Raw genomic sequence first — 14,296 nt, forward strand, 5'->3', positions numbered from 1 at the left:
TAAAGTTATAAAAAAATCATAATTTAGAAAAAAATTGCTAAATCACTCCACTCAATTTTTCATCTGAAAAAATCATATTTTTCCACATATGTATTCACTTAATTATTAAGAAGAGATTCCTAAATAGTTTTACTCCTAGAGGTAAGTATAGCATGAGCAACACACATTTTTAAAGTGCATGGTACATATTTACTTAATGTCTAGTGTGCGTCTGTGTATTGAATACCTAATACATATCTATTTAATTTTGCATACATATGAAAAAAAAATATAGAATTAATTAAATGATTATCAAATGCTTGCATGGTATCATCCCTTGCCACTTGAGCAAGGAAAGGAGGTCCAATTCTAATAGGAATTGGCCCCCAAGATGGGATAGATGTAGAGTAGAAGAGAAAGAAATAGCTCATCCTACTAACTTTTTTCACTCTTATTAGTGTTCCGTAGTTAGCAATCACATACTAAACTACTTTTCCATATTCAAAAAACCAAATATGATAAAGGAAATGAGGAGAAAGTCTAATTAGCTTGGTGGCTATCGTCCATGAGTGTTCCATGAGTTGCACTTAAGTTTGGATTGCAGCTTTCGTGCAAAAGAACGATTCATCCTGCTTCACGACGTCAATCATTGGACCGTGCAATGGGATCTGGAGTTAATGCCATGAAAAAAGATCAATCATTCTTTTACGCGAAAGATACGACCCGATCCCATTTCACAAGCATCTTTGGCTCTTAGAACAAAAGCTTTATGACTTTTTGATTAGCGCACGTCTTACTATGAATATATCTGCATGCTAGAGATAATGCAGCTGCTTTGCTCCTTGCAAATTGAAATGTTTTAGTTTATCCAATTAGTAGGAGACCATTAGGTTTCGATTGAGGCTCTATTAGCACCTATGTGTCTAGCTAAGTGAGAAATTACGGAAGTTACTTGAAGCACTACATAATTTATAGGGTGCTTATGCTAAATGAAAACTTAGTCTAGTATTCTATGCTAATTAAAACAATCTAGTCAAGAACTCTGTCGCGGCTTATGCTCTCTCCAAGAGGCGACTTCTCAAGCAAACCATCAGCCATCAATCCCCATGCAGACAACATTACATTTAATTAACACTGATTAGTTCTGAGCTACCAAATAGATTAGTTGACCACGCAAGGCATATTTTATAATTATGCGCAGGCCAAGGAAACCCATTGGGGATGAATGGACTTGTTAGATGTCACGCGTGGTGCGTCCTGTCACAGTCCACAAGAATGGATCCTTTTTATTTTTAAAGCAAGTTAAGTTAATGAAGCTGCGGACTGAGTGGTCGCTTATATGGCCAGCCATGCAGATAGTACCTTATAGGCTGAAAATGAAAAGCTACATCGGGCACTTCGAAATATTTTGTTTTCTAATTTTATTGGATATGTTCGTACTCATCAGGTATAAATCGTCCGCTTAAAAAAAAAAAAAAGAAGATGTGTTTAATATATGGTTGTAGTTCAGGTAGTCTGCGATATAAGAGACCACGGCCCACAAGAGATGATGGGCCACACTAATCTTGATAGTGTGGAAAAAAGGCCGAGCTCAGGCGACCATTGGGTTGGGGAAAGCCCAAATGTTTCAAGGCTTTGGCCCGGTTTGTCACTTCACAACCATCGTCGTGTGGGCTAATATCAAAGCCCAGTTAAAGCAGAACTCAACTGATCTGCCATCATATGTGGCTAATACATAGAGAGGGTCCACTTCGCTATTATCAATGTCAATGATTTTTTTTGTGGTCAAAATGTCTATGATTTTCGGTGCTTTCATTATGCACATAGAATGGAGCTCTCATAGGAATGGCTCATCTCTAGGACATGACATATCAATACAGATTGGATCCCAAATTCAATTATGCCATGATATGAGCAGTCATATCTTCTTAATTTCATGTCATGGCTTATGACCTGAGTACTTCCATGCATCATTGTTGTAAATAACATTTCAATGATCGCCATTCATGTTATCATTCAAGGAACAATATTGCTAGCCACCATGTGTGACCTATGTGGTTAGGGAAGTCGCTAGCCAAGTTCGGACTGAGAAATCTCACCAACCAGCCCAGCGTCATCTGTAGTACTGTAGGCTCAACATTATTTTTTCAGTGCTATTGCTTCATGATATGCATTGAACAACCTCTTCTGTGCCTCGGTACGCCATGAAAGGGCAAGATAACGAGTTTTGCGTGCAGTTTAGATTTGGAATAAGCTTGGAAGGGAATATAAAGACTAGCCCTTAATTCATGGCCCACAAGTTTGTAAGATCTCACTGTAACCAACAACCTTATTTGTACCATCTCCTCTCTAAAATTAACTTGACTTGCTTTCTAGCGACCTTCTACTTTTCGAATGTGCAGCACGAAAAGGACTCCCATGAGATCCTTCTTCTGTATTAAAGCAACATGCTATATGCTTGCTAGGGCAAACAGAATTAAAGCCAGGTTCCTGTTCTCTCTTTGTTGGCCCGGTATGCATGGAGGACCTCCCTTTCACGTAGTGCTCATAATGGAATAAAGCCACCTTATTATATAATTCATATAATTCTTTGCCGTCTTGGATTTGCTCAAGTATCTGTAATTAATAAGATATCTATGATGCGTAGATAATATCAGCACTAAAAGTACCGGATTCCACAAGGGAAAGAGGTGACCACAAATACACACGCCATGCATCCAATGTTGTATCATGTTGTATAATCTTGTATGTTTAAAATTTTTTGAAATTTCGGCATAGGTCTTGGTGAGAATGCGTAGATCCCAACTTTGCTGCCGGTAGCGTGAGAATGAGTAAAATGATTGTTTTCTCCCGGTGTAATTTTTTCTTCTTGCAGTCTAGCTAACTTCAAATGCAAGCATGCCTTACACTTTGGATCTAAATTTGGGTTTTGCTAGGTTCTTCCTATGATCCATATAGGATAATTTTTTAATTTTTTGCTTACCATTTATTGTATAATGAATGACCTTGAAAGAGAGGTCCGAGTACACATGGCAAAGTACCATAATTTGGATAAAATCTAATGGTCATAATTGATACATTGCCCATGAAAAATGAAGAAGATCTAAAGAAGCACATCAGCAATCTTCTCTTGCCCTATGACAAAAAAATAAAGAAGCATCCTAGTGTAAAAATATATAAAATATATAAATAAATCTATCTCATCCTATTAGCTTAACCTTTAAAGATAAGTGGCGATTTTAACAAAGTATCAGAGCTCATCCATTAAAGAAAAGTCCGGCCCACATGTGAAGGAGAGTATAAGAAAATATAAAATATATAAATAAATCTATCTTATTCTATCAATTTTTTACTTTAGAGAGATGCATGATCTCATGGCTCAAGGTGATATCGTTTTATGTATAACGTAACACGAAAGAGGGAACAAGAAAGATGCCTATCATTCAAGAGTTAACCATGTGCCTGAACCTTTTATATATATATGGGTGGAAATTTCGTATGAAGATGCGTGGAGCAACAGCTGCCAATTGTTTGCCTAACCTAAGAGGACTAGGCATCAACCACTCACCATCTACGTCGAAAAAGACTTTGAGAAGTCAATAACCACAAAGCTTTCTCCTTCCTGATGCCCGTGGCATCATGTGGTTTGATTAAAAGCTACTCCATTAATTGTCTTCGTACCAATTTAGACATCTCTCACCTCGTGTTCCTCCCTCGCAGTATTTCCCATGTCGGAAACACATCCGCTTCAGACTCAAAATATCTAAACTATATTCGAACCGCGTGGTAAAGATAAGGTCAACGCTGGAAAAAAAGCCTCCTACTTAAAAAGAAGCTAAATGTGACGTTGCACCTGCCACGTGACAATGATTAATTGCCGGGAGGAAATTCCTCAGATTTAAGATTCGGAAATTTCTTTTCTATGGAAAGCAAATGCCCCAGAGAAAATCAAGTACGGCCTCTGTTGACGGTAAAGTTTTCAGAAGTAGTATTTTTTGAAGTAAATCTTTTATAAAAAACTATTTACTATTTAATAATTATATTTTTAAAATATTGTGAAATTTTAATATGTGTTTGATAAACAAACTGATAAAATATTTTTGGTATGACAACATAACCATACAAAAAATTACATAATAGTATACAACATAACATAATAAAATATAATATATATTAATATATAAATTTATAATATAGTATAATGATACGGTAATGTAATATAATATTTTATAATATAGTAATATAATATTTGTATACTATAGCATAATAATATAGAATAATTTCATATTATATAATGTAATATATCAATGTATTATGATATGATATAATATAATATTTACAGTATAATATAATAATAAAGATATAAAATATTATATTTATAATAATTATTATATATTAATATTATTATTTTCTACAATTACTATATTTTATTATTAGTATTTTGGTCCAAAAAGAAAAGAAAAAATTTATAACTCAAAATAGCTTTCTGATGGGACCTAAAAGTGTTTTTCCGGAGAAGCTCTATTTAGTCTAAAAGTGTTTTTTCCAACCTAAAAGCTGTTTTAACTTTCTGGCAAAGCTAAAATAATTTTTCGATTTTTTTTTTACCAAATACTTCTATTTTATCTAAAAGTACTTTTGGATGGCCAGAAAATGCTTTCTATCCCTTCAAAAGTTATGCCAAATAGGGTCTTCTTCTGCTACCTTGCCGTCGAAGAGAAGGATTCTTACTGCCAAAAATTTGATTAGAAGGGGTGGAGCATTGTGTCTTGTTGGATGGAAAGAGTCAGTTTAGTGTTTACATTTGGGTTGGATCTTTTCTAGACAGGTCTGAAACCACTTCTGCTATCTTTGACATCTTGTGTTGGACATAGTGGTTCAGATTCCATACCTAGGACGGAGTGGTTTTTAGAACCATGGCTCTTTGGTGGAGGCTCTAGCTTCAAAGGAATGAGAGTAGTTTTAGACATTCTTCAAAATCCATTTTCCAAATCCTCTCTAAAATACAGTCGATTTGGAAGGAGTGGAGTTCGGTGGCTAATGCTAAACATGCCGATGGTTTAGATTTCTTCAGAAGAATAATCTGCATCTCCTAAGTCTTCTGTTTGGATTTGTATTGCATTTTGTTTGTATCACTTCCTATCTCATGAATCGAAGATTTTTTTTTTTAATTACATATAGTAGAAATGCATGTAATCCAGACTCATGCACTAGTACCAAGGCCAAGGAAAGACTAGAATGCGACACTTCTAGATAGGAGCACTAGTACCATGGCCTAATTTTTTTTTTTTCACAAAAAACAAAAGAAAGATAAGTTGGGTCCAATCCAATCTAGACTTGACCCAATGCACCCAAAATAGCCAACAAGGCGACAAATGATCCTATTTCACATAATTAGTAGCCTTTGTGTTATTAGCCCTCACATCGACAGTGAGTCTAGGTGTTTCCATAGGTTGGTGACAAGCGTGCTCCTTAGGCTACAATACCATCAAATCCTTAACAAAATAATGGTCTTAATTAGTTATTATATACTCAAGCAGGTAAACCTTCCATGACAGGAACCTTCCACCTGGTGGTTGCCGGAAAATCCTTCTCCAAAGCCATCTGCAACCCAAGCCTTGGCACTTTCCATCGTCACCTTCACCAACCTATTCCTCCCACCAACCCCATCACCTCTCTGGTGGGGTTAGCCTTCCGAAGCCCACAACAAATACTAGTCAACTCGGAAGAGAGGACATGCGTCAACCACTGCATCCCTCTCCATCGTATTTCATACAATGCTTGTCACGCCCCGGATCCGGATCCGTGACACGGCCGTGCTATTGCCGACTACCGCCCACAATAGCACGCAGCCTCATACCTGGGAAATAGGGTAGTCAAACCAACCAAATCTTTTCATGTGTATTCATCTAGTACAACATGCTGGTCAGTACCCAAATACAGAGCTTCTACGTAGTTTATATACACAAAAGTATATACTTGCTTTACCCCAAAAGAAAGAAGCGCTAATACCAAATTAACGTGTCTCTGGCAGCTATCAGTGGTGAGGATCTGAAAGAAAAAAGTAAATAAACGGATATGAGCTACACGGCTCAGTAAGTAATCCTGCATAATCCTACCGGATCAACCAGTAGACTAAACATGTAAATCAGGGTTTTGAGAAGCTGACATGCATGTTTATCTAATAATCATCATGGCATAATAAGTATGCGATCTAAACAAAGCAGTAGTGCAAATCACAACAATTTTCATAATATATGCATATGAAACCGTGCCCCCCGGCATGCCGTGGTCCTTTTTCTCTCGGATGCTACTACGAAGTCCATTCGGCCACTGGCGGGGCCAGCTAGTCATTCTCGGCCACTAGCAAGGCCAGCGAAGTTATTCTCGGCCACTAGCAAGGCCAGCTCAGTTGCATTCGATCAGTAGCATCTTTGAGCCCGTTACAGTGCCTCTTGGCTAACTAAGACTTTATAAACTTACATGCATGATTAAAATATCAGTATCATCATGTCGCATACATAGCCATAGCTTCTGGGATCATGCAAGTTACTTATGCATTGTAACATATCAGGCATGAAACATATATACTTAAAATAAATGCTTAGGAAACATTAATAACATAATATGATCCATAACAGGATTAGGACAGGTTACTTACATTCTTCACTAATCATGCATACAATTCAAATTGTATAAAAAAAACACTGGTTCATCTTATAAAACGTATTACAAGATCTACGATAGGATTAAGACAGATTACTTACCTCAATTCGCTTTCCAAATTGCTCAAGTCCAGGTGACTAATCCTCAATCACCTAAAACAACATCATAGGGATTACATTATTCCCCCTTCATTTCTTATAAAATTTCTTAGTTCATCATACTATGAACTTACTTGCTTGGGTCCTATCCAAGGATTTAGCCCAAGTCCAATTTGAAGCCTTTGGGATTCGATTTAAAACCAGATTGGGTCCACCTGGGTTGATTGGGTTTTTAATTAAAGGATTGGGCCTCGTTTATAATTGGGTCCAACCTTTTCTAGCCAATTGGGTCCTCTGATTTGGTCAACGTGGCTCATTTGGGTCTGAGTCAGGATTAGCCCAAGGTCAATTCGACCTTCTGTCAGTTAAATTGGGCTTGAATTGGGCCTGATTTACAATCAATTAGGTATGCTGAGACCAACTCAGCTTAATTGGATTCGGACCCAATTTAATTTGGGCTTAACGTGTTTCGGATCCGAACCCGATTCCGGCCCGTTAACCCACTCTTTTCTTTTCTCTTCTCATTTTCTTTCTTTTCTTTTCTTTTTCTTTTTCTTTTCTTCTCTTCTCTTCTCCTTTTTCTTTTCTTCTCCTTCCCGAAGCTTCCTCCCCTCCTCCTCTCTTTCCTTCCTTCTCTCCCGATCTCCCCCTTCCTCTCTTCTCCGACGATGGCCGGACGGCGAGCGGAGGGGAGGATGGCGAGCGGAGGGGGACGGGCCACGACCGGCGGCGTCCGCGGCCAAGCCCCACGGCATCCCCGGCCGAGCCCGCGGCCGAGCTCTCGGCTTCCCCGGTCTTCTTCTTCTCCTCCGGCCGGATCTACGGCCTCTTCCTCCTCTCTCTTTCTTTCTTTCTTTCTTTTCTTTGGTCCTTCCCCTCCGGCACCACCCCATATTCTCTCTCTCTCTTACTCCCAAACCCTCTCTCTTCCTCTCTCCATTTTCCCCTGTGAAGGAAGAAGGGGGGTTTGGGAGGGCCGAGCCACAGTCGGCAGTGCCACCGCCGAGCTCGCGGCGTCCACAGCCGCGCCTGCGGCTGAGCCCACGGCCGCGCCTGCGGCTGATCCCGTCGGCGCGGGCGTCGGCTGCTGGCAGACCAAGGGAGCGGCCGCACGCGGTGAGCCCTGTTTCTTCCCCTTCCTTTCTGTCTTTGTTTCTTTCTTTATTATCTTGAATAAATCAGGAGGAGAGAAGGCAGGGGGCTTACCTAGCTTTTGGAAGAAGTCACGAGCCTCTCCTCCGGCGACGGAAGTAGGTTGGCAAACCCTCTCTCTCTTTCTCTCGTTCGGTGTTTAGGGGGGTCTGTGATTTGGGGTTGCCGGCAGAGGCTTAATTGATTATTTAGAGGATGAGACCCCCCTCTAAGAGGTCCCATCCTCTCCATTCCCTCCTGCTCCGGGACTGGCCGCCGCCTCCCCTTGTCTCCGGCGCGCCGGCAGCGGCTGTCAGCAGGGGTGAGGGTCACCCCTCCCTGTCGGTCTTATCCCTTCGTTTTTATTTCTTTTTTTTTTTTAAATATGATAACAGCACTGCCCACAGTGAAATTTGGGCCCAACCCTTAACTGGGCCCATTTCTTATTGGGCCTAGTAGGTTCTGGGCCCAGACATTACATCCTACCCCCCTTAAAATAATTTCGTCCTCGAAATTAGTCATACCTTAAGGTTCAGGCTTTAAAAGTATTCAACCATCGAGTCACCCTCTAGTTCTCGGTTAGTCTCCCTCTTAAAATGTTTGCTGATAAGATTTTGGCAAAATCATGGCACCTCAAAACTTGATCCCTTCTATTTATGATATAGGAGTTCTTTTGATCTCTTCCAAAAGAAGACTAATCTTCCCACCTTAGATGCTATAATCCTTGGCCCGAGAAATTAATTGCTTTTGATTAAGTCCACACAAAGATCGTAATCGGCTTAACAAAAATAGGTGAGAGCATTAGCATCAAATACTTTTCATAATCTATAATCTTCTTTCTTCTCTTAACCTTGCCTACAATTTTATGATCAACTTTTATCCTAGCAAAACTTCAAACCCCTTTTAGATAGGTAGATCGAAGATGTCATAGCTAGGAGTAGGGAACATTTCAGGTCTAAGCCCAACCAAGGCACCATCAATCCGTTAATACTAAATTTAAGATGCCAAGATTCTCCCGGGAGTTACCAATAATAGAAAAACTCACGGGTGAAGATTATACAGCTCTCTCTCCAGATTATTCATAAAATCAACATCTTAATTCTGAATAAGAAGATCAAGTTTCTTTGTCAAAGTATCAACTGCTCTCGATTACCCGATCTATCACAAGATTGGATCATAAACAACTCTAGTCCACTCTTGATTGAAATTCATCATGGTCTACTGATAACCTCAATTTCTTTTAATCAGATGGAGAGTTGATATTAATTAAAAAAAATTCAAGCTTCACATTTAGAAGGACGGAGGTTCATATCAGCATATTTCAGATCTGAGATCAAAATCGATGATCCATTAATTCTAGTCAAAAGATGCTAAGAATTTCTTAGTACGACATAAAACTGGAGAATCTAGGATAGCACCGTGCTATCCAAAATCAGAACATTCTCTTTTTATTTATCAAGAAAAAATCCTACTACACCAAAAAACAGATCAAAACTTTCCGAATTAAAGGAATCGCACTTCTAACCAACTTAGATAAATAATTCAGACCACTATATTTTCGCTGCGCACTCTGATTCAAAACATCAAAATCCTTTGAATTCACTAATAACTTTTGATCAACATACTATTTGCCTACAAACAGAACTATTTAATTCCTCATCTGTATTTGCACTTCAAATCTTTCCTCCATCTAGATCGTATGTTACTTAGCCAAAACTTCTTTTTTTACTTTTCCATGAGCGAGCAAAGAAAGGGTACCCCAACATAAGATCCTCTTAAATAAGCGACAACGCTTTAAAATGAATTTTACATTTTCAACAACTTCATTCATTGTAAATAAGCCTTCTTTCCTAATACGAGATAAGCTCTCAAATCATCTTAGGACATTTTAAGCTCGAAATTGTGTAAACTTCTGAAAATTATTTCTCAATATCCCAATCTTATATTAGGTATCTTTAAATTGCATGAACAATAATCTGCCCTACTTTAGCATTGCTAGAAGGTGATTCTGGATCTCACATCCCCGTTAAAAGAAAAGGATGTATACTTTTATTGTAAGATCTCTATTTAAAAATCTTCTTCTATTGTACTCTTTCCACTAGACGATGATATGTGGAATTATCATCCATAATTTTTTTTTTTACCTTCCTCATAAAACAATTTAGACTTGCTTCTTAGTGATAAATGAAAGCATTTAATAATTGCCCCTCTATTAGAGATAAAATAATTTATTTCAAATCTTACAAACATGATCACTAAATACAAACTCCTGCAACATCATGTGCTATTGGGCATGTTCCCGTATCAATTCTATTGCTGATTCCACTCGCATTTCCTAATGACCCCATGTCATCATCATTCTCTCTCTTTTTTTTTTTTTATCAAAACATCAACTAATATTTGTTTAATTGATTTATCACAGGATCACAAACTACTGCACTTTATCCAATGTAGAATATTTGAGCCTAAAATATTCTTCAACATTGAAAATTATTCTCAGAATTTACTAAATGACTTCCAATCGAAATATTAATCTTGCATTATAATTTGCAAAGATCTAATATTTCACATTCCAAGTAAACAAAGGGGAAACTCTTAGATCTCATTTCTCAAATATACTTTCTTTCTATATAATAGTTGCCTGCATAATTTGTCATACAGATTTTATCCTCGAAGAATATTAAAAATATCTTTCCTTGTCCAAGCCTGAAACAACTTATGAATAAACCCTATCCTGCCATCAAAATAATTAACTTCAAACTAGAAGTATCATCCACAGTACCCAGTACCAAGTTAAACTTCCAATATCACCTATATACTGATACATAAATAATCACAATGTACTTTAATATTCCATGGCTAGTACTCCACTTAATATCAGTCAAAATATACTTTAATCATAATCCAAAATACAAATTACTCCATCGAGAAATCTCCAAAATAATTTATTCTTATTTTGGCATGGCTTGCTAGCATTCTGATTCAAAACACCAAAATCCTTAGTAGTCTTAAATCTTAAATTCTGATACCATACCTGTCACAATCATGCCCCTAGAATGATTTTGTATTAGCCCTAACATCTTTCTTTTTGTTGCTCCTTGTCACCTATCAAAATATTTGTGTCAAGCAATTTTTGTGACAGACCGATGATGCGACCAATAAAATCTTTTCTTTCCTTTCCGGTTATGCGGAATCTCACTAAATGAGACTTAACTACCCATTTCCTTATTAAAGCTTAAAATTTTTACTCATGGTTAACCTATTGCTCTGATACCACGAAATGTCACGCCCCGGATCCGGATCCGTGACACGGCCGTGCTATTGCCGACTACTGCCCACAATAGCACGCAGCCTCATACCTGGGAAATAGGGTAGTCAAACCAACCAAATCTTTTCATGTGTATTCATCTAGTACAACATGCTGGTCAGTACCCAAATACAGAGCTTCTACGTAGTTTATATACACAAAAGTATATACTTGCTTTACCCCAAAAGAAAGAAGCGCTAATACCAAATTAACGTGTCTCTGGCAGCTATCAGTGGTGAGGATCTGAAAGAAAAAAGTAAATAAACGGATATGAGCTACACGGCTCAGTAAGTAATCCTGCATAATCCTACCGGATCAACCAGTAGACTAAACATGTAAATCAGGGTTTTGAGAAGCTGACATGCATGTTTATCTAATAATCATCATGGCATAATAAGTATGCGATTTAAACAAAGCAGTAGTGCAAATCACAACAATTTTCATAATATATGCATATGAAACCGTGCCCCCCGGCATGCCGTGGTCCTTTTTCTCTCGGATGCTACTACGAAGTCCATTCGGCCACTGGCGGGGCCAGCTAGTCATTCTCGGCCACTAGCAAGGCCAGCGAAGTTATTCTCGGCCACTAGCAAGGCCAGCTCAGTTGCATTCGATCAGTAGCATCTTTGAGCCCGTTACAGTGCCTCTTGGCTAACTAAGACTTTATAAACTTACATGCATGATTAAAATATCAGTATCATCATGTCGCATACATAGCCATAGCTTCTGGGATCATGCAAGTTACTTATGCATTGTAACATATCAGGCATGAAACATATATACTTAAAATAAATGCTTAGGAAACATTAATAACATAATATGATCCATAACAGGATTAGGACAGGTTACTTACATTCTTCACTAATCATGCATACAATTCAAATTGTATAAAAAAAACACTGGTTCATCTTATAAAACGTATTACAAGATCTACGATAGGATTAAGACAGATTACTTACCTCAATTCGCTTTCCAAATTGCTCAAGTCCAGGTGACTAATCCTCAATCACCTAAAACAACATCATAGGGATTACATTATTCCCCCTTCATTTCTTATAAAATTTCTTAGTTCATCATACTATGAACTTACTTGCTTGGGTCCTATCCAAGGATTTAGCCCAAGTCCAATTTGAAGCCTTTGGGATTCGATTTAAAACCAGATTGGGTCCACCTGGGTTGATTGGGTTTTTAATTAAAGGATTGGGCCTCGTTTATAATTGGGTCCAACCTTTTCTAGCCAATTGGGTCCTCTGATTTGGTCAACGTGGCTCATTTGGGTCTGAGTCAGGATTAGCCCAAGGTCAATTCGACCTTCTGTCAGTTAAATTGGGCTTGAATTGGGCCTGATTTACAATCAATTAGGTATGCTGAGACCAACTCAGCTTAATTGGATTCGGACCCAATTTAATTTGGGCTTAACGTGTTTCGGATCCGAACCCGATTCCGGCCCGTTAACCCACTCTTTTCTTTTTTCTTCTCATTTTCTTTCTTTTCTTTTCTTTTTCTTTTTCTTTTCTTCTCTTCTCTTCTCCTTTTTCTTTTCTTCTCCTTCCCGAAGCTTCCTCCCCTCCTCCTCTCTTTCCTTCCTTCTCTCCCGATCTCCCCCTTCCTCTCTTCTCCGACGATGGCCGGACGGCGAGCGGAGGGGAGGATGGCGAGCGGAGGGGGACGGGCCACGACCGGCGGCGTCCGCGGCCAAGCCCCACGGCATCCCCGGCCGAGCCCGCGGCCGAGCTCTCGGCTTCCCCGGTCTTCTTCTTCTCCTCCGGCCGGATCTACGGCCTCTTCCTCCTCTCTCTTTCTTTCTTTCTTTCTTTTCTTTGGTCCTTCCCCTCCGGCACCACCCCATATTCTCTCTCTCTCTTACTCCCAAACCCTCTCTCTTCCTCTCTCCATTTTCCCCTGTGAAGGAAGAAGGGGGGTTTGGGAGGGCCGAGCCACAGTCGGCAGTGCCACCGCCGAGCTCGCGGCGTCCACAGCCGCGCCTGCGGCTGAGCCCACGGCCGCGCCTGCGGCTGATCCCGTCGGCGCGGGCGTCGGCTGCTGGCAGACCAAGGGAGCGGCCGCACGCGGTGAGCCCTGTTTCTTCCCCTTCCTTTCTGTCTTTGTTTCTTTCTTTATTATCTTGAATAAATCAGGAGGAGAGAAGGCAGGGGGCTTACCTAGCTTTTGGAAGAAGTCACGAGCCTCTCCTCCGGCGACGGAAGTAGGTTGGCAAACCCTCTCTCTCTTTCTCTCGTTCGGTGTTTAGGGGGGTCTGTGATTTGGGGTTGCCGGCAGAGGCTTAATTGATTATTTAGAGGATGAGACCCCCCTCTAAGAGGTCCCATCCTCTCCATTCCCTCCTGCTCCGGGACTGGCCGCCGCCTCCCCTTGTCTCCGGCGCGCCGGCAGCGGCTGTCAGCAGGGGTGAGGGTCACCCCTCCCTGTCGGTCTTATCCCTTCGTTTTTATTTCTTTTTTTTTTTTAAATATGATAACAGCACTGCCCACAGTGAAATTTGGGCCCAACCCTTAACTGGGCCCATTTCTTATTGGGCCTAGTAGGTTCTGGGCCCGGACATTACAATGCTAATCCCCAGCGGACCACCTGTACGGAAATCACAATCCTAATAGAGTTACCAATCCGCTAACCGCCGGTAAAGTTGACAAAATATGATCCAATCCGCCAATCTAATTCATATTCGGCCTAGAATAAACAGATTTGGTTTGAACTAAATATATTCAGATCGTAAATAGATCAGTCCATTTAAACTATTTAATAATTAGGTGAGGTTCAGGCTCCATCTCCTAAATTCATTTAACTCGTTCAAGAATTGAATTAGAGCGGGCAAGCAGGTTACATGCTTATTAAGTAAGTTAATAGATTAATGAATTATCATGTCATATAGGTTAACAAGTTATACAAATTAATTGATTAATTGTTTATTAAACAAATTAAATAGGTTAGAGCGGATTACTTGTTTGTTAAATACAGCATATTCAGATTTTAGTTTGGGAAATTTTAATCCAAACCGTATCTGATCTGATCCGTACATGTATATACATGATCCGACCAAGCCTGATTGCCTTCCAGCGAAGTCAACTACAGTAGGGAGTCTCCTCGCAATTAACAG

This window comes from Phoenix dactylifera, chromosome 7, assembly GCF_051530095.1.
Source record: "Phoenix dactylifera cultivar Ajwa chromosome 7, Ajwa_hap1_PhDact_Kaust_v1.1, whole genome shotgun sequence".
In the NCBI taxonomy this organism is placed as follows: domain Eukaryota; kingdom Viridiplantae; phylum Streptophyta; class Magnoliopsida; order Arecales; family Arecaceae; genus Phoenix; species Phoenix dactylifera.